At 48.1% G+C, this 18,518-nt stretch overlaps 1 long non-coding RNA gene across 1 annotated transcript; it reads right to left on the reverse strand.

Moving 5' to 3' along the window:
* Positions 1-4,656: 4,656 nt before the first annotated feature.
* LOC135318947 (uncharacterized) lies at positions 4,657-9,496 on the reverse strand. The gene is made up of 3 exons (XR_010377420.1): positions 9,334-9,496; positions 6,324-6,453; positions 4,657-4,733 (listed from the first exon to the last, which is right to left on the reverse strand). It is a non-coding gene; the product is annotated as an uncharacterized LOC135318947 (long non-coding RNA).
* Positions 9,497-18,518: the final 9,022 nt, after the last annotated feature.

Here is an 18,518-nt window from a genome sequence, read left to right on the forward strand (position 1 = left end):
GAGAGTTGTTGAGGAGGAGAACATAAAGCTGCATATAGACATGAATGTTTTCCAAGTCCACCGCTCGGAAAAACTTAGCCAATCATGTGTCCAGTTGATTTGAAAATCCCGATAAGTAAATAACTCAAAAGTGGGAAAGACATGGTATTAAATAGTGATAGTGAGCAATGAAATCCAAGAAGTTTATACCTATATTTTCATTGTTAATATAACAAACTGAAAGCAACTGTCAAAAAGTAGTAACTGGAGGACACTTACACACACACACACACACACACAAACGCACACACACACACAATCTGGAACAGCAGAGAGGTAAAATATGCTAAATTTATCATTATTGTGGAACAGGATCTAATAGATTATTTCATTTTTGATAGTGTTATAGGAATACTGGTCCAATTACATAGAAAGTTATGAACTTAGAAATGATTTATAAAAATTTAGAGAGAATTTTCATTGAAAGGCAATATAGCTTCCAAATCATTGAAGAGAAAATTAACAATAAAAAAAATTATCAATCCAGCTAATATGGAGTATTTACCATCCTAAATTAAACCACAAAATGGATACAATATATGAAGCAATGATTTTTAAGAGAGGTGAAACGATCATCCACTAGGACCCTGTCCTGCCACCCCCATAACAAGGCTGCTAGGCCTCCTACTGCCATCATCAATAATGTCCACCAAGAGGCGTCATTTCCTTCCTCTGCTCCTACTGCAGAGCCAGTCCTGAGCAGTCCTTTTCCAGATTTTGGCAGACAGCTCCCAGAAGTGCTCTCTTGGGTCTTGGTCCCTTTTGGCCACCAGCAAAGGGATCAAGGATGAGCAGTAAGCCTCCTTACTCATCCAAGACCTAGGAACCTATCTGATTTCTGAGCAGGGCTTCACTCTTGTCTGCTGTCTGGTACTCTGCCCGGCTTCCCGAGTCCCCGGATTGGGCAGTCTGCACGCTGGCCACAGCCCATCAAAATCTGTTCCCCCGCCATGAGGCCACGCGTGATCGTGAGCAGGGCTCCAGGCCTCTGGAGCAGCGTGGCTTGGGCTGCGTCCTGGCCCTTGGCGCGCGAGTTCCATGCCCTTGGTTGAGTCAGTTAACATCTCTAAGCTAAGTTTCCTCAACAGTAAAATGAAGACATATCAATATGGTAAAAAAAAAAAATCAGAATCGGGGCGGAATAAATTTCTGATGACTGAAGATTTTTTAAATTTTGAATTATACAGCGAAAGACATCATACAAATTTTACTACTTCAGAATTCTAAAGGACAGCTTCTACTGTTAAAACTAATGCATGAACGTACACACAAATACACGTGCAGACACACTGACTCTGATCCACATACATCCCTACACACACACGTACATGGACTCATGTACCACACACACACATAGCATGCACACAACCACATATATCCCCAGGGGCGCCTGTGCACAGCCACATACACACTCACAGTCATGTACCACAAAATTCCCCAGGTGCGTTCGTGCGCACACACATGTCATAACCTCCTTTGGCATTATTCTAAATCAATTTGCAATTGAGGGTCTCAGTGTCCATTGTTTTATCCGCTCAGAAGATCCTGACTTCGGAGCGTGAAGCAGGAGCCCTTCGTCGCTGGAGACGGTCTTTGCCACTTACAGTCTCAGTAGAGCCAACATAAATGCTCTGGACCTTTGGAAGTGCAGTTCCAGAGCATACCTGGGAGCTCACATCCTATATATCTAAACATTTTAAGTGCAGTAGGTTCTAAAGTCCTGCCTTTACAAATATATATTTATTATAAGCAGGAAGGCCAGGTTCAAAATTAGAATTCCCAGACACAGGGGAGTCCTGCAAAGAAAGTGAGCGTGAGGGGAGAGCTGATTCCCAGACTCTGATCACTAGCCTGACCCTTTTCTTCCCAATGCTGGGTCCATCCCTTGCCATAAGGGGCTTTGGATGTGCACAGGGGGACACTCAGATTTCACGTCCGGGCTCTGCCTATAACCTCCATGCAAACAGCTGCCCTTTAGTCTCTCTGTGAGTCCTGGGTATCTGAAATCCGGGGAGAGCCGGTGCAGGCACTAGAAATGGGTCAGGGGCTGCTGAGGCAGGGCATTCGGGGTCCTGGTTTTCTAGAGCACGGGGTGGAGCCAATGACCATGTCCCCTTGGTCCTGCTGACGCCACCCGATGGAGGGGGTGGCCAGAGGAAGTATCAGGGCCAGGGGGACAGTCTACAGTGCAGGACCGAGGGCAGCGTGTCCCCTTGAAGGGGTCTAAGGCGAGAAGCCCTAAGGAAAGTTCTGAGGAGGCTGTAATGTATCATCATTCCCATTAATTAAAAAAAACAAAAGCTTACCACAGGCGTGCGTGGGAAGGGTTTTGTTCTAACAAGGGAATGCACTTGCCAATGTCTGGCCATAGAGGGCTGGTGGGCTTGCCAGGTTGACGAGGAACCGAGAGGCCGTTTTTCTCCACTGGGTCTAAACACTGCCTGAATTCCTCCAGGTGACACTTAAATGCAGTGAGACATGGAACCCTCTCAAGTTGTTAAAATATTCATGGTGAGCCATTCAACTCTCTCCTCATTCTTGGCTACGAAAGCACGATAAACACAGGTGGGAATCTCATCAGCCTGTTGGTTGGTTCACTGTCCATCTGGCGCCCCCTCTTGTAGGAGGCTTTATCACATCACCCAGGGCTGACCCATCTCAGGATCACAGCTGATTTTCTGCAGGTGGCATCACTTGCTGGTGACACGAAGGAGACATGTTAGCCACCTCCCAAACACTGAGGCTTCTCCTGGGAGGAGCCTGCAGACCACCAGTCCAGCCTCTGCACAATGATGCTCCTCAGTGTCACTCCCGGCTTGCTGCCCTGGCCTCTAACTCTGGCCAGAACCTCGCTGGATTGTCGATAAATGACAGCCATGCACCACGTCTAAGCTTCGTGTCCAGATGTGACCATGGTTCTTCTTTTCTTCCCATCGATGGATTGTTTGATCTTTGTGTAATCTTGTCGGCAGGAAGGCCAGTACCGCCCTCTTGAGGCCTCCCCGTACCGCCTCTCTCTGTAACTGTCCTAGCGCCCCAGGGGATCGGGTCTGAAGCCTGGCACTCAGACACGAGGATGACAGCTGGAGAGACAGGAATCCATTCCTGCTGTGGCTTCTACTGAGGCTCGATGTGGCCATACAAACGGATCCCACAGGCCCTGACTTCACTTGACTCACTGCAGGGATGCGCCCACACTGCCCGGTTCCACCCAGAGACCGAGGGCTTTCTGCTTGTTCCCGAAAGCCCCACCCCCGAGGGGGCACTGGGTCCAGTGGAGCGTCCAGCCTGGTTCCCCGCCAGCCCTTAGGGCTTTGATGGGGCCTGGAACATCAACTACCCTCCCCTTAGGGGCCCGTTTCTCCTTTCCAGCCAACAGACCTAGGTCATAAGCACTTTAACTCACCTGAGGGTGTTTTCCTCACTTCAGGGGCAGTGAGGACGGGGCTTCTTCACACTCCAAGTGCCCCCGGTCTGGATGCAGACAGTCTGGCTCTCCACCCAGTCCTGCAGGTCCTGGCCACACCTGATGCTGGTCACTGAGTCTGTGCTGTGTTCTCTTCCAGGACAAGAGGTGCACTCTGCCCCCAACCCCACCCCCACCAGCGGTGGCAGAGGTGGCGGACAGGCAGGTGAGCTGGGGCCTGAGACAGTGCCCGCAAATCAGTGCCCCAGAGGCCGCTGGTGACTAGAGGGACCACGCGGCAGAAGCCAGCATGGGAAGGGAGGAGGATGAAGGTTCAGGATAAGGAGATGAAAGGGGGAACGGATAGCACTTTGAGTACCTCGACCATGAAAGGGAAGAGAAAAGACAGTGACAGCTGGTGCGGTGTCGGTGTTAAAAGCTGAGGGCTTTTAATTTAAATTTTATTAATTACCAATATATATTGATAGATTTCTTATTTTATTAAAGATTATGTGCCATGTCATATAACAAGATATAGAATGATATTATTTATTAAATAATACATAATAGAAGATATACTAGCATATTATGTTCTGTTTATTTATTAGCAGATAGTATATAATATATATGTAGGTGTTTATATACATAACATATAATTCATGCATCTATGTAATATATAACCCATAACAAATAATGTAAGATTATGATTAATATATAATATAACAAGATTACATAACAATTATGATGTAATTTTACCCATTGTATGTCTTGGTTCATGACACATTCTCATCATAGGTGCCTGTCAGAGGTATTTATGTATTAAAATTAATATTAAAAGACACAGTTATGAACATATCACCCAGCATCATAACAGGAATATTGACAGAGACATACTGTGTCCTCTTTCCCTATCCTGTTCTTGGCCTCTTCTCATAGGAAATAACCATCATCCTGACTCCTGGCTTACCCTTCTCTTGTGTTATTTTCACACACACAATATTTAAGATCAGTTAAAACAAATGAACTGCAGGTACATGCAATGAAATGGATGAATCTTACACTCTATGGTAAATTGAAAAAGTAAGCCCTAGAAGGTGGCCTATAGTGTGCTATGCTTTTAACTGTGTATATATATGACAACTAAACTCACTAAATTAAGAACAACTACAGCCAGAGTCCAGGTGGGAGAGAGACAGTTAAAATTTGAGGTGAGCAGGTTTGCTGCAGGTGAGCGAGATCCTTTCCAGTAACATGTCATTCTCTCTGAAGCAGGAGGCAAGGCCATCTGCTGGGAGTCAGGGAAGAGACAGAGGGAAGCTTCAAGGTGTGCAGAGAGCAGAGAACGTTAACACCACTGAGTGATAAGTGGGGAAATGTGCTCACTAGAGAAATCCTGGAGGATTGCCTGGCAGCGGCAACATGGTGGGAATTGATTTGTAGTCTTAGAAACCTGTGCTGGGAGAGCCTGCTGCCTGCAGGCTCAGAACAAGTAGAGCTGGGTGAACCGAGATAGAAGTCGGCCTGGTGAGGAACTGAAAAAGTCAAGGCTCAAGGGGGTTTTGTCTCTCATAAAGAGAGCGCTGACTGTGGATGCAGAGCTGGAAGGTGGGGAAGTGGAAGTAAGAGGAACGAGGACAGGCAGGAAAGCAGAGTCAGTGCATGATGCCCCAGTGAGGGTGAAGGAGTGCCAGGGAGGCTGGTGGAGAAGCAGCTTGACGGCTAGAAGTGGGCACTTAAAGGAGAGAGGCTAGACCTGGGGTGGAGACACAACCGGGTATGAGCCCGGGGGTAGGGTGAATGGGGGGTGGCTGGCTCAGGCTGACGGAGAAGAAGACCCTAAAATGACCACACTGGGTGGAGGAGGGAGAATGAACTTTGACGTCTTGATGGTAGGAGGCGAGGCAATACAGAGCTGGTGGTCCAGGTGCTCCTGAATTAGGCAGATGAGCAGGGAGGCCAGGGTGGCAGGCACTGATAGGAAAGGATCCGTGTTTTCCAGGTGCTCCCACGAGGGGAGGATCAATCATCTGAAGGTGGAAAGTGAGCACAAGGAGGCAAACCCAGGCTCCTGGTCAAACTGGGGTTGTGAGGGGGCAAAGTGTCAACTCCAGAGATGGTTACCCAGGAAGCAGGGACCACGGGTGAAGTGAGGGGACACTCAGAGAAGAGAGGGAGAAGAGTCTTCTGGGTGTAGGGGGAAGAGAGGCCCCAGGACAAAGGAGCACAGGGGCACAGTGATGAGGATGGACTGGCTCTATGGTGACACTGAAGGGATGGCTGGATCTTTGTCCTGAGGGCTTAGGTTGGGGGGACTACTGGCCTCATGAGGATCCCCTCTCAGCAGCCTGGACAGACGCTCCAGCTCCTGAGGTCTGTGTGGCCACCACTGTTCCCGGAGGGGCCCTGCCTCCATCTTTTCTTATCAGACTTTCCTGCCCAGCCCCCGACTGCCAGCGAGGGAGCCTGGGCCTTGAAGCTGCTTCCCGTGGAGGGACACAGGCTCCTCGGAGAAGCAGGCTGATCTTACTTTTCTCCGTAACCCAGAGCCTAGCAAAGCGCCAGCCCATGTTTGGGCCATGTAGGGGCTCGGATACTTACCAAACTAACTCAAAGCAGTAGAATAGCAGAGCCAGAGGAAGTGATCACTGAGCCCACAGAGTTCACTGCCCACACCCCCATTCTACAGATGAGGAATCCGAGACCAAGCGGTGAAGCAGCCTTGGCCAAGGTCACGCTGCTCTTAAATGCTGGCCTGTGTCGGGCATGCCAAGTGATGTGCTGCAGTGAAGGGGCTGAGAGGGGGCTCTGGGGCCAGACATCTTGGGTTCAATTCCCAGCTCTGCCATTTATTAGCCGTGTGATTAATTAATGTCCTTACCTTTAAAGTGGAACTCATAGTGGTGCGAACTCATTGGGTTGTCATGAACACAGCGTTCATGGAACAGCAGGACAGAGTTCTGTAAGGGTTTGCTATTGCTTTGGTTACTATTATTATCACCAATTGAACCCTGAAATGAAGAACAAAGGCAGCAAGAATTTTTATTTTAAAGGATTTTAAAATCCTCTGATGAATGCTTCATTTCATCTATTCAAGTTTGCATTTGACACTTATTAACAACTACACAATGGATGACTTTTGAGGCACTCTTGCTTCATGTCTTTAATTCTCACTAATGACACAGGCTATTTAACAGGCAGCAGTTTCTTTTCCAGGAAGAGGGACAAAAGGTTAAAATGTCTCAGTGCCTCTCGGTCCCCAGTGAGTTGGTTGTGACCTGTCAACCCAGGTTTGGGGAAGTGCCCGCTCCCCCTGGGCTCGCTGAGCTGCCCCGCAGCCTCCGGGGGCGCCGTACCCCCACAAGAATCCAGTCTCTTTGTTCCTATCTTTGTTTCATATCCCTCAAGGACTGCCCATGCCCCAGGGCCCCATCTGCCCCGCCAGCCTCGCCTGCTGGAATCCAGGACACTATCCTGGGTCTCAACCATCCTCTGTTCATATGACCGCCCCACTACTCTACATTTTGTCCTACAAGTGTGGGCTCCTGTGGCTCGCCACACAGCAGGGGTCTCCCAGTCCTCCACCTTGGGTAACTGCATTGTCCTGCACAGTGCCTAGCAAACCCGTGTGGAGGCAGGAAGAATACAGAACAACAGGTGCTCAGAGGGGCTGCCTTTCCCACTGCAGGGGCCCTAGAGAGCTTTCTCCCGGCTGGTTATTCACAGGCGCTGAAGCTCTGGAATCTCGATCTCACCAATTTAAAGGGCACCATCACTAATTACAAAAGCAATCATTTCTTCAGTAGCAAAAGGAGAAAAGACTTTGTTCCCCACCTCCAACTTTTTTCCTCCACCTTCAGATGTTTCTCATCTCTGGACTAGGGTAGAAAGCAACTCACAGAATATTATTTTTCAATGTTTTTTCCCACTCTGAAGATTGCTTTCCCAGAACCGATGAAGGCTAGAATGGACTTAGCTTTCCTTGACCGAGTATTCAGAGGCCTGGGGTGGGAAGGGGAGGGGGGAGGGGAGATAACTCAGCAATATTGAACCTAACAGAGACATTACAATGTTCTATTCTAAACAGAAAGGAAGCAGGGTGCTGTAGAAACAGGAAAACCATAGTTGGAAATGCAATAACGAGTTACAAGAGAATAAACATAAAGATGTAAAAATGAAAAAGGACATCAAAATAAAAAAAGGTGGGAATGGGAGAGGGGAACAAGAAAATATAGATTTTTTTCTTTCTTTTTTTTCTTCATTATTCTTAGGATGTGTTGGAGCCTAAGCGATTATCAGTCTAAAGAAAATAGATATAGTAATGGGTTGATATATTTGAAGAATAAGGTAACCACAAATCAAAAGCATACAATACAGTCACAAAAAAACCAAAAAGAAACAAACTCAAAATGGCTTAAAGACTTAAATATTAGACAAGACACTACAAACTTCTCTCAAGAAAATATAGGCAAAACATTATTTGACATACATCTCAGCAATGGTTTCCTAGGGCAATCTAAGCAACCCAAGCAACAGAAATAAAAGCCAAAATAAATAAATGAGACCTAATTAAACTTATAAACTTTTGCACAGCAATAGAAACCATAAGTAAAACAAAAAGACAACTTATGGAATGGGAGAAAATATTTGCAAAATATGAGACTGACATTGGCTTAATTTCTAGACTATATAAATTGTTCATACAACTTAATAAGAAAAAAATAAACAACCAAATCCAAAAATGGGCAGAACAGCTAAACAAGCAATTCTCCAATGAAGACACACAAATGGCCAATAGGCATATAAAAAAATGCTCAGTATCGCTCAGTTATCAGAGAATTGCAGCTCAAAACTACAATGTTATCATCTCACACCAGTCAGAATGGCCATCATTTAAAAGTCCACAAACCATAAATGCCGGAGAGGCTGTGGAGAAAAGGAAACCCTCCTACATTGTTGGTGGGAATGTAGTTTGGTGCAGACACTGTGGAAAACAGTATGGAGATTCCTCAAAAGACAAAAAAAAAAAAAAAAAAAGACTTATCACCTAGTCCAGCAATCCTGCTCCTGGGCATATATCCAGAGGGAACCTTCATTCCAAAAGATACCTTCACCCCAATGTTCACAGGAGCACTCTTTACAATGGCCAAGACATAGAAGCAAACTAAACGTCCACTGACAGATGACTGGATAAAGATGTGGTATTTAGATATAACAGAATATTACTCAGTCATAACAAAGAAGGAAATAAAGCCATTTACAGCAACTTGGATGGAACTGGAGATTATCTCACTAACTGAAATAAGTCAGACAAAGTCAAATATCATATGATATCATTTATATGTGGAATTTTAAAAAAAATGATACAAATGAACTTATTTATAAAACAAAAACAGACTCACAGACTTGTAAAACAAACTTAGGAGTTTGGGATTAACAGATACAAATTACTATATGTAAAACAGACAAACGACAAGGATTCACTGTAGAACACAGGGAACAGTATTCAGTATCTTGCAACCTATAATGGAAAAGAACCTGAAAAAGAATAGACTATGTATATTTACAACTTAATCACTATGCTGTATACCTGAAACTAACAAAACAGCACAGGGAGTGAGTCCTTCTGGGACAAGGCCTCTGTGGCAGTGGCCTCCTTGTCACCGCTCCATCTCACCAGGAGGCCAGGTTTTTCAGAGGTGAGCGGACATAGAGCTCATACACTTCAAATTGATTTCCCGAAAAAACTATGGAAAAACCAAATTCACCTGCAGTGTGGGAAACATGAGCAGGGCCCCTAAGCAGACCGACAAACCCAAAGTAAGATGGCCCGTTGTTCAGATCGGAACCAGAACAACGACCCCCTGGCCCCAGTTAAATTACCACCTCACCTGCAATGAACTGCTCGTACTCAATGTCAGGGATGTTTCTGTTGAGACTTGGGAGGTCAAAGGAGTCGGACCAGGGATCGGGGCTCTGCCAGTGGTAGAGGTGGCCCCAAGGGAATAGCACAAGTACCGGCTCCTCCATCTTCATCAGGGTCTTCAGGAGGAAAGCAATGTGGATGCAGACGTTCCTACGGAGGCTGAATCCCTCTGGAGGGTTGACGTCACACAGAAGGTACCTGGCAGGGAGCAAAGGAGAGCGGGTCATCAGGGCCAGGCCTCTGCACAGGAATCCCGGCTTAGATAGAACAGATACAACGGGAATCCCTGCACAGCCCATGGCCTACAATCCAGACACATTCAGCAGCTTCTGGTTTGTAAAGTGGAGGCACTGCCCACCCATCTCCATGTGGCCAATTACTTCAAGTCCGGGAGCAGTTGTGGAAGACATCTTGGCATCCGTCTAACACCAAGCACCTGACTAGCACCTGAGCACCCGTTCTCCAGGGGCTCTCAAACTTCTTGTTCTACAGAACCCTATACACTCTTAACAATTACTGAGAACTCCAAAAGGCTGCTATTTATGTGAGTTTAATCTATCACTATTTCCTGTGTTAGAAGTTAAATAAGAAGTTAGAGAAAGTGTATGAATTCACTTAAAAATATTAACAATCTACTGTATGTTACCATTAATACTCTTAAACAAAATATATTTCTATTTTTCAAAAGAAAAATCATTAGTGAGAAGAATAGCAGTGATTTTAATTTCTGCAAATCTCTTTTGGACTGGTGAGAGCTGAATTCTCCTATCTGCCTCTGCATTCCCTGTTTTGTGATATCGCAGGCCAGGTTTTCCCTGGAAAACCCCGCAGGAACTCGGGAGAGCAAGAGTGTGCAAAAGGCAGGTGACATCCCGGCGTTTCTATGAAAATGGTCTTGCACCTCAGGGGCCTTGGATACACTTTGATAACTGTTGCCCTATCCAAGGCGAGACTCTTCTACACAAGAGCCAGGCAAGGGTCCTGGATTCTGTAATGAGTTACCGCCAAAACACCCCTCCCTTCTCTGTGTGTTTCTCACAAGCTCCATTACTGCAGATGAGGATGTAATCCTCAACTGGGGCCTCTAATCCCAGAAGACTGCTAACTTCAAGAGGGAGGGTCCCATCTACCATCCCTACACCCCGCATAGTTTATTTTGAGTCAAGCCCTAGATAACTGCTTATCGGCACTGACCCTTGTGTCTTATTCCTGAGGTTGACTGAAGGAACCAACATCTGGATGGAACTGAAATTTCCCTGCAGATAAACAAGGCTGATAAACCACATCATTCCAACATCTGACTCTGGGGCTTTTCAAAACCCGGGTAAGGACCCGCTTCATCTAAGAGGGGTCCTCCGCCTGCCCGTCCCGGTGGGTTCTGGGAGGCCGCGGCCACCAAGGGCTACCCAGACTCGCGGCCCCAGCCCCAGGGCCTGAGGGGGAGGAAAGCTTGAGTCTGTGCCCAAGCCCTGTCCCGCCCCGCCCCAACACACTCCCCGGCACCACAGCCCTCCCCGGCCACCACCCCAACACCGATCCCACCCTGGTTCATGTCCACCGGCCCCGCCGACGGCGCGGATATACGTTTACCATCTGTGAGACGCCGCCCCAAACAAGATGTCGGCCGCTTACTGACCAGGCCAGAACTAGTCGCCTGGCCGAGCAAGCCGCCATCCCCAGCAGCAAGCACCGCCATGGTCCCGGGCAGCTGCACACTTCCGGAGCCCGCTGCCCGCCCCAGAAGCTCAGGCCGGCCCGCGCGGAGCGCGGCGCCTGTAACCATGGCAACGCCGCAGGGCCATCCTCTAGCGCTTGCGTCGAGTGTCTTCCCGAGTCTAGATGTGCTAGGGCAGAACTTGCGGAGCCAATGGGAGCCAGGGCGCGGCCAGGACGGAGGTGGGGGAGGCTTATGGGGCAGCCGGGCGGGGCCGCTCGGAAGTCCTGACCTGCAGGTGGCGCCGGGCGGAGGCTGGGGCGGTGCTGCCACCAGTGGGCGGGGCAGTGGGGCAGCGGGGCAGCGAGACGGGGACACCCTCACCTGTCCCTGTGTGGGGATCAGCCTGGGCTCCGTGACCTCCGCTTGCACCGGACGTGGACCCAGGCTACCAGTGGGCAAGATAGAGGACTGAGCCCAGGCACGCACGGCTGGCCAGGTAGGGCACCTGAAGTGCAGATCCGCCAGGCCCGCTGCCGGCCTTGAATACTTGCTGCTAGGCAGTTTCCAAGAAGACGGGATCTGTCATAAGAGGGGAGGTAGGGCTGGGGTGCCAGATGCCGGGTTAGGTGCAGTCTGACAGGAGAGCCATGGTGAGAGGACTCAGAGCGGCCCCTGTGTAGGCGGGGCTAAGAGTTTGGGGTATAGGGTGGGGGTGGTGTGTGACTTGCTCTGTGTTCTCCCCAAGAACCCTCACTCCAGAGCAAGGGGCTCTGCTCCCCCCACCCCTCACTGCACTCCCTGCCTTCCCCAGCACCATCTGGGGTGTGGTCATGTCGGGGCAGGGAAGGCCCAGGCAAGGGGCTCATTCAGGGGCAGGGGCCACTCTACAGGGATGATGGACCTGACAGCGATGTGGTGCTTAGGAACTCCCCTGGGCTGGGATACTAACCAGTGGGATGGAAGGGCCTTTCCTTCCTGGGGTGCAGTTCGGGGAAATAGATCCATCATGAATGTCAGCCCTGAAAATGGAGGCTGCGCTACATCCATTCCTGGAAAGAAAAATCAGGCCCCTCCAGTCCAGGTGACTCAGAAAGTCATTCAGCAATGTTTGGGGTCCCCAGTTTACGTTTTCAACTAGAGCTGAGCTGATCAGGAGGCCAGATCTCTGTCCGTGGCTCCAGGAGTAGGCTTTCTGCTGGGCGACAGGATCCTCACAAACACGTGTGTCTTTGTGGGTCACTCCCCTCTGACAAGCTGGGAGGCAGGGTGCAGTTGTGGGAAATCGTGTTTCCATGAGGAGAGGGCCACCAAGTGGTGGGGGCACAGGAGACAGTGGGAAAGAGTCCCGCAGCCTTTCTGGAATCAAAAAACTGGCAAATGTGAAGAAGTGCATACTTTGTTTTATTGAACAGGCTGCTTATGTACGTTTGGAGGGCCAGGTTCAAGGACTCTGCATCCCTCCAGGACAATAGCCTCAAGAGAAGAACAGAGCAGGAGGAGATATGGAGTTTCTCCCAGGAATGAGGCAGAACAGGGATTTCTGCAGATTTGCAAGGAGACCCCGACCACTGAGCACGGGGTTACAAACCCACATGACCCCTGTCGTGTTTGGCTTGGGCTCTGGGTCTGGCCTGATCATGTATTCTTCCAGCTGAGTTCCAGAAACTCAGAGGGTAGATTTAGAGAGGCTGCGTTTGGAACCCGGTGTGGAGACGGAGGGTCGTTTATCCTGAGTCCCTTCAGCCTAATCACTGTAGCTCAGTTCCAACACCACCCAGGCCCCCAGGGTGGCCGTGGAGGGAGAGCAAGCCTGGCAGGTGACCCAGGGGTCCCACTGCTGTTCCCCTCCTTTATCTTTGTTCCCTTTCATCCCGGAAGGTGTGATTGTCTCATGTCATGGTGACAAGCCATCTCTCCTCTGTCAGGTGGGGTCCCCACCCCCACTCAGCCTTCTCTCTGCATGGATGATGAAGGACCAGGCTCACTTGAAGTTCTGAGCTTGAGCAGTAAGGTGGAACAAAAGAAACCAATGGAAACAAAGAAACAAATCATTGTGGCAAATCTCCCCACCACAGAGAATCTGCCCTGAGTGGAAGGGTGGGTGTGGGCATGCCCATTTGTTTCCTGTCTCCCAGTGCTCTTCGCTTTCTTATTGCAGACCTGCATGGTTACAACAAAATGATCTGCAAAACTGAAAATATTTACTCTCTGGCTTTTACAGAAAAGGCTGACCAGCCTCTGGTTCCCGTACCGGTCAAGTGATAGGAGTACCTTTCCAGTTTGGAAACATCTGGGCAGGCCCAGGTTTGCAAAATTCTTTAAGAGTAGTTATGGAGTTTTTCTTCTAAACATTTTTACGGCTGTATACTTAACTGTGGTTGTGCTGTGTAATTCTGAGCCAGGATTTTCTCAAACTGTTTCTCATTTCTTATACCAGACACCCCTAAATTCCAAGGGGAATGGGATGTTAAGGAAGCCATGGAGTTTAGGAAAAAGATACAGATTTCATTTCCATTTAAGCATCGATGTATCTCCATCCTAGGCAGTATCGGTTCTGTGGTATTGATAGGGGAACTAAATAGCAACCAATTTTATAGAAAATAGTGGGTCATTGGGTACACAAGTTCTTCTTTTCAACATTTTTGTAATGTTTGCAGTTTAAGATGACCATTCCTGAGAAACAGGCAGCCTCTTAGAATGAAATAGCATTTTCCCTGAACCATACTCAATTTTTATTTCGTAGACAGCAGGAAGGACAATTACACATTCAACAATTGGGGACCTCAAAGATAAAATGTAACTTTCTGAGAGCACACTCCCCCCGTCTCCCTCTGTTCTTTTCACTGTCCCATTGTCCCTGAAGGCTCATGACTCCAGTAACTCTTCCTCCTCTTTCCTCAGCTGGTAAGTTTACTTTTCTACTTTAACCAAGCAAACTGAAGCCAACAGAAGAGAACATTCACCAGCAACTCCTAGCACATCCGCTCACCTTCTGATGTCTGTGATCTCACTCTCGCTTCCCCACCTCTTATTACAGGTGACATCAAAAGCCATATCATCCAAAAGTCGCCAGGGGGCCCATCCATCCAATCTGCTCCGGGCTGTATCTCCCACATCCATCCTCTCTGTCACTACCTCATCTATTTTGTTCTCCTGCTAGTTGGCTCCCATCAGTATATAAAAGTCCATCCTCTTAAAAGAAACAAACAGCACTCCTTGACCCTAATTCGCCCCCACCAATTGCCACCCCATGTCTTTGCAGCAAATCTTTAATGAGTAGTTTAAACTCACTGTCGACATATTTTCTTGAGCCATCCCCTTTTGCACCCACTCTGGCTTTTCCCCTGATCCCTCGCTCTATGGAAACTTCTCTGTCAAGGCCATCAGTGACCCCACGTTGCTAAATATAGTGGTCAGTTTTTAGTCTTCATCATGCTTGGCCCTTTGGCAGCATTTGACCCAGCTCTTCCATCCCTCCTCCCCCGTGTTCCTGCTTTACTTGACCTCCAGCCTATCGCTCTGCTTTTGATCTTCTGGCTGGTCTTTTGCCAACGTCTCCTCTTTTTTCCAAACATTTACTGCGAATGTGCCCCGGAGTTGGGTCCTGGGTCTCTCCTCAATCTCTCTGCTATAACTTTGGTGGAAGCAACCAGACTTGGAAATTGACATGCCATCAATTTCTCGATTTGTCCAAACTCCCTGATTTGCCCTTTCCATTTGGAACTCTCTCCCTGATACTCATATTCTTTTTCTTTCATTCATCTTGCTTTCACATTCATACATATGTTCTACTGTGTAAATTACTTTTCCAAATTTTGAATCAGTCCATACATATCATGTAAAATGCTCAGATCTCTATTATTTCCACTAAGATGCTTATTCTACCTTAGAACCTTTCTGCATTTCTGTATTTATGTCAATAAAGTGAATAGTATTTCTACAAGCCTCATAGTTAAACAGTGTGTTTGTTTGGGGCTATTATGTAACATGAAATAATGATACATCAACATAGTCCTTTTTCATTTAATTTTATGTAACACCAAGATGAGGTTTTTGCATGAAGACTGGTTTTATTGAAATTTTACCTACGTTATGGACAGTCAGTTTATGTGAAAGCCCTCATTTCTCCTCTTTTCTGATATATTTTCCATTTGGCTATTATAACATATACATTGGCATGAAATAAAATTCCAAAATCATTCACATAATAAAATCAATACATTTAAATTATATTTTTTAATGTTAATAAGAAAGAAAAAGAAACCCAAACTCCTCTACTTATTAGGCATTTCTGTGGCAATATCTAATAGACTCCTTAACCATGACATTGAAGAACTGAGCTGATTCCTACCCCTTTCCACCTGCTCAGCCCCATCTTGTCCCATCCCCTGTGGATGGAGAGGACATCCATCCCATTTTCCAGGTCCAGATATTGGAACCATGTTCTTTCTCTCTCTTTCACTTACACACACACACACACACACACACACACAGCAAATACAGCTTGTTAGAAAATCCTGGCTACTCTGAATTCATTAACCACCTACTCCCTGTTCCCCACCCTCCTAGGAGCCACCTTCAACCCCTTGTTGGACACCAAATAGCCTCCTTCTTCCATCTTTGCTTTTCTACAATCTCATCCACACAGAGTCAGAGGGAGCCTATAAAAGCATACATTGAGGGGGTGGGTGTAGCTCAGTGATACAGTGCATGCTTAGCATGCATGAGATCCTGGGTTCAAACCACAGCACCTTCACTAAAATAAATAAATTAACCTCCTCCCAAGAAAACCCAAAACAAAAGCATAAATTGGACATCACCCATCCCATCAAAACTCACTAAAAGGGTCACCATTCCATTAGGAGCCAAAGTCGTCCCAAAGTCTTCCAGGACCCGGCCTGCTCTGCCTCTCCGCCCACATTCTCCCCATCACTCTGGGGGCCTCTGGCTCCGGCTCTTCCTTCTTCCTCCAGATCTATTCTGCTTCAAGTTCATTACTCCGTGAGATCTGCCAGGATTGCCTTATTCCCTCCTGCCTGCCTCCCACCCCACCACCATCACCTGAGTTTGCTCATATCACTCTTATTTTTCCCCAAGCTCTTGCTACCCCCATCATGTTGCCTGTTTTCTCTGCTAAAATTCTGAGCCCCCAGTGATGGGGAGTCGTGTCTATTTTGTTGACTAATAAAGCCCAAGAGCCTTGGGAACGGGTATAGTTACTAGATTCCCATAAGTAGTAGGAGCTTATACAGATTTGCTGAATGAATGCAGAGGTCCTGGTCCAATTCGATGGAGCACTTCTGTGTCCTGCTCAAAGATTAACTCTCCTTTCCTCCTGAGAGGGGTTGACCACTTCCTTGGTGATTAAAGGCAAGATCAATTTTCTTTATGCTGTTAACCTTAGGCGGGGAGACTGGGGGATCTTCATTTATATTTTAAAATTTGATTCACTCTGCAGTTTGTCTCCTGTCTATGTATCCTTTTGAGAAACCGTTTATGAGTGATCATTCTTCCATCAGATTGAACAGGATCCAGGGGGAAGTACCAAGCCTGTCCCATCGGCCATCCTGTGTGTCATGTCCTGTGACCCAGTGGATGCTCAGCATGTATGTGAACCAACAGGAGTGAGTGAAGAGATGGGAACATCTCATTATTGTGGTGGCTGCACTCTGTCCGATGCCTTGAGATATGGGGAAGGGTTTACAACTGCGGAGGCGAGATGTCAGGTCCTCTGTGCTCTTCCTGAGTGCCCTGGCCTTACCCATTCCCCCAGCCCCCTCTGGACAGCCAAGCCCAGCAGCTGGGCCACCGGCAAATGTGCTGATCAATAATCCACCTCACCCAAAGTCCGGGGGTAAGAGCGGCCAGCACAACTGGTTGTAGATTCTGAAGTCAGGTCCTTGGAGGAATTCCTCACTGAACAATGTTTTGGACCTTTTATTTTTCTCTATAGCCTCCAGCTGAAGAAACAGATTGCCTTAGGTACATGAAAGGTGAGGACACCTACTATCCCCATGGAGCCCAGTTGGGCCTGGGAGTCTGCTGTTTGTACAGCCGGTGGGCTTGTGTTGCTTTGGGCATCCCTGTGCCTGAATTCCTGCAGTACACTCGGTGGTAAGAACGGGGGTGCCTGGCAGGGAGGGAAGCGGGTCGGGAGACTACACAGCTGGGGAGACGTTAACCTGGGGTGAGCGGGAGCCGGCTGATGCATGGAATCTCGGTGCAAGGAACTCTCCAAACTCAGAGAGGTTCCCACTCCCGCAGGGTCCCTTTGATCAGGGTGCTAGGCTGTCAGCACTGCAGGGTCCCTGTGAGGAACACGGTGCCTTCAGGCAGTGGGAATTAAGGGGTCCAGTGGCAATTAAATTAACTGTGCACCCAAAGCCAACCCCTGTCTGTTTCAGCCTGTTTCCTAATCTGCAAAACTGGAATGATGTTAACCATCCCGCAGGTTTGTTGATGGGCTGGGACACACTAGACAGCCAGGAGCTGGAATTCTTCTGTGCCCTGATTGTTATCCTTCCTTCACACTATTTACTCTCACAAGTTCAGTCTCTCTGTCTCTCTCTCATTCACTTGTAACTTTCTCTCCTGCTCTGGTTTCATTTGATTCCCACCCTCCTCCCAATCCCCAGATGAGTGAAATTAATTTCTGTGTGTCAGTTCCAAATTCCTGGGAAAGATGCTCTGTCCTCTCTGGATTGGTTGTCCAACCCATCAGTTGCAGTCAGAGGAGTGAGTCCCTCTGTGACCAGAGGAGGGGCTCTGCCCAGCCCCTCAGCCACCACTGTGGGAGCGTATAGCTCTCCGAGGAGGAGGTACTGGCTGTGACTTGGTGTCACTAAGTGTGAATTTATCTCTCCTCTTGCCCCACCTTCATCCTCCTAAACAAAGATGAAAATTAAACACTCCCGAGATTTGTGTCATGGAACACTCAGGGTGGGGGCTAAAAGGGCTGGATTCCCTGCTGAGTGTAAGGGGCTACAGTGATTCCCCAACGAGAGCTTGTAAAGGAAACAGCACCAGCCCCACTGGACACTTAGGGTGCTGAGTCTGCGTGACATTGAGCCAGGCTTCTGACCACAGCTCAGGGGTCTGGTCCGACCGGTTAGTCTTTGAAACCAACCAGCTTTGGATTCCTCAATCCCTCCATGAGGTTTTACCTGAACCCCGAGCTTCTGTATCTCTGAAGACAGATGATGAGGACCCTTCACGTAAGGCATTTGCACAGCCCTGTGCGGGAATTTGTGCTGCACGGTCTGCCCGGCGAGCTGACCAAAGTTCGTATTTTACTGATCTTAGAAATAGTCTGGTTTCCTGATGCACTGTTTCACTGAACAAGCAACAGAAGCCACCTCTGGCTGATAAAAACCAAAAAGGGACTTAATGAAAAGATACAGGGAGGGTGCATGGAGTGGCCCAGACCAGAGCCGACCCTGGGGCCGTAGGAGATATTGGGGAGCCCCAGGCACCAGGCTGTGCAGGGTGCTACT

The sequence above is a fragment of the Camelus dromedarius genome, chromosome 23 (assembly GCF_036321535.1).
Source record: "Camelus dromedarius isolate mCamDro1 chromosome 23, mCamDro1.pat, whole genome shotgun sequence".
In the NCBI taxonomy this organism is placed as follows: Eukaryota; Metazoa; Chordata; class Mammalia; order Artiodactyla; family Camelidae; genus Camelus; species Camelus dromedarius.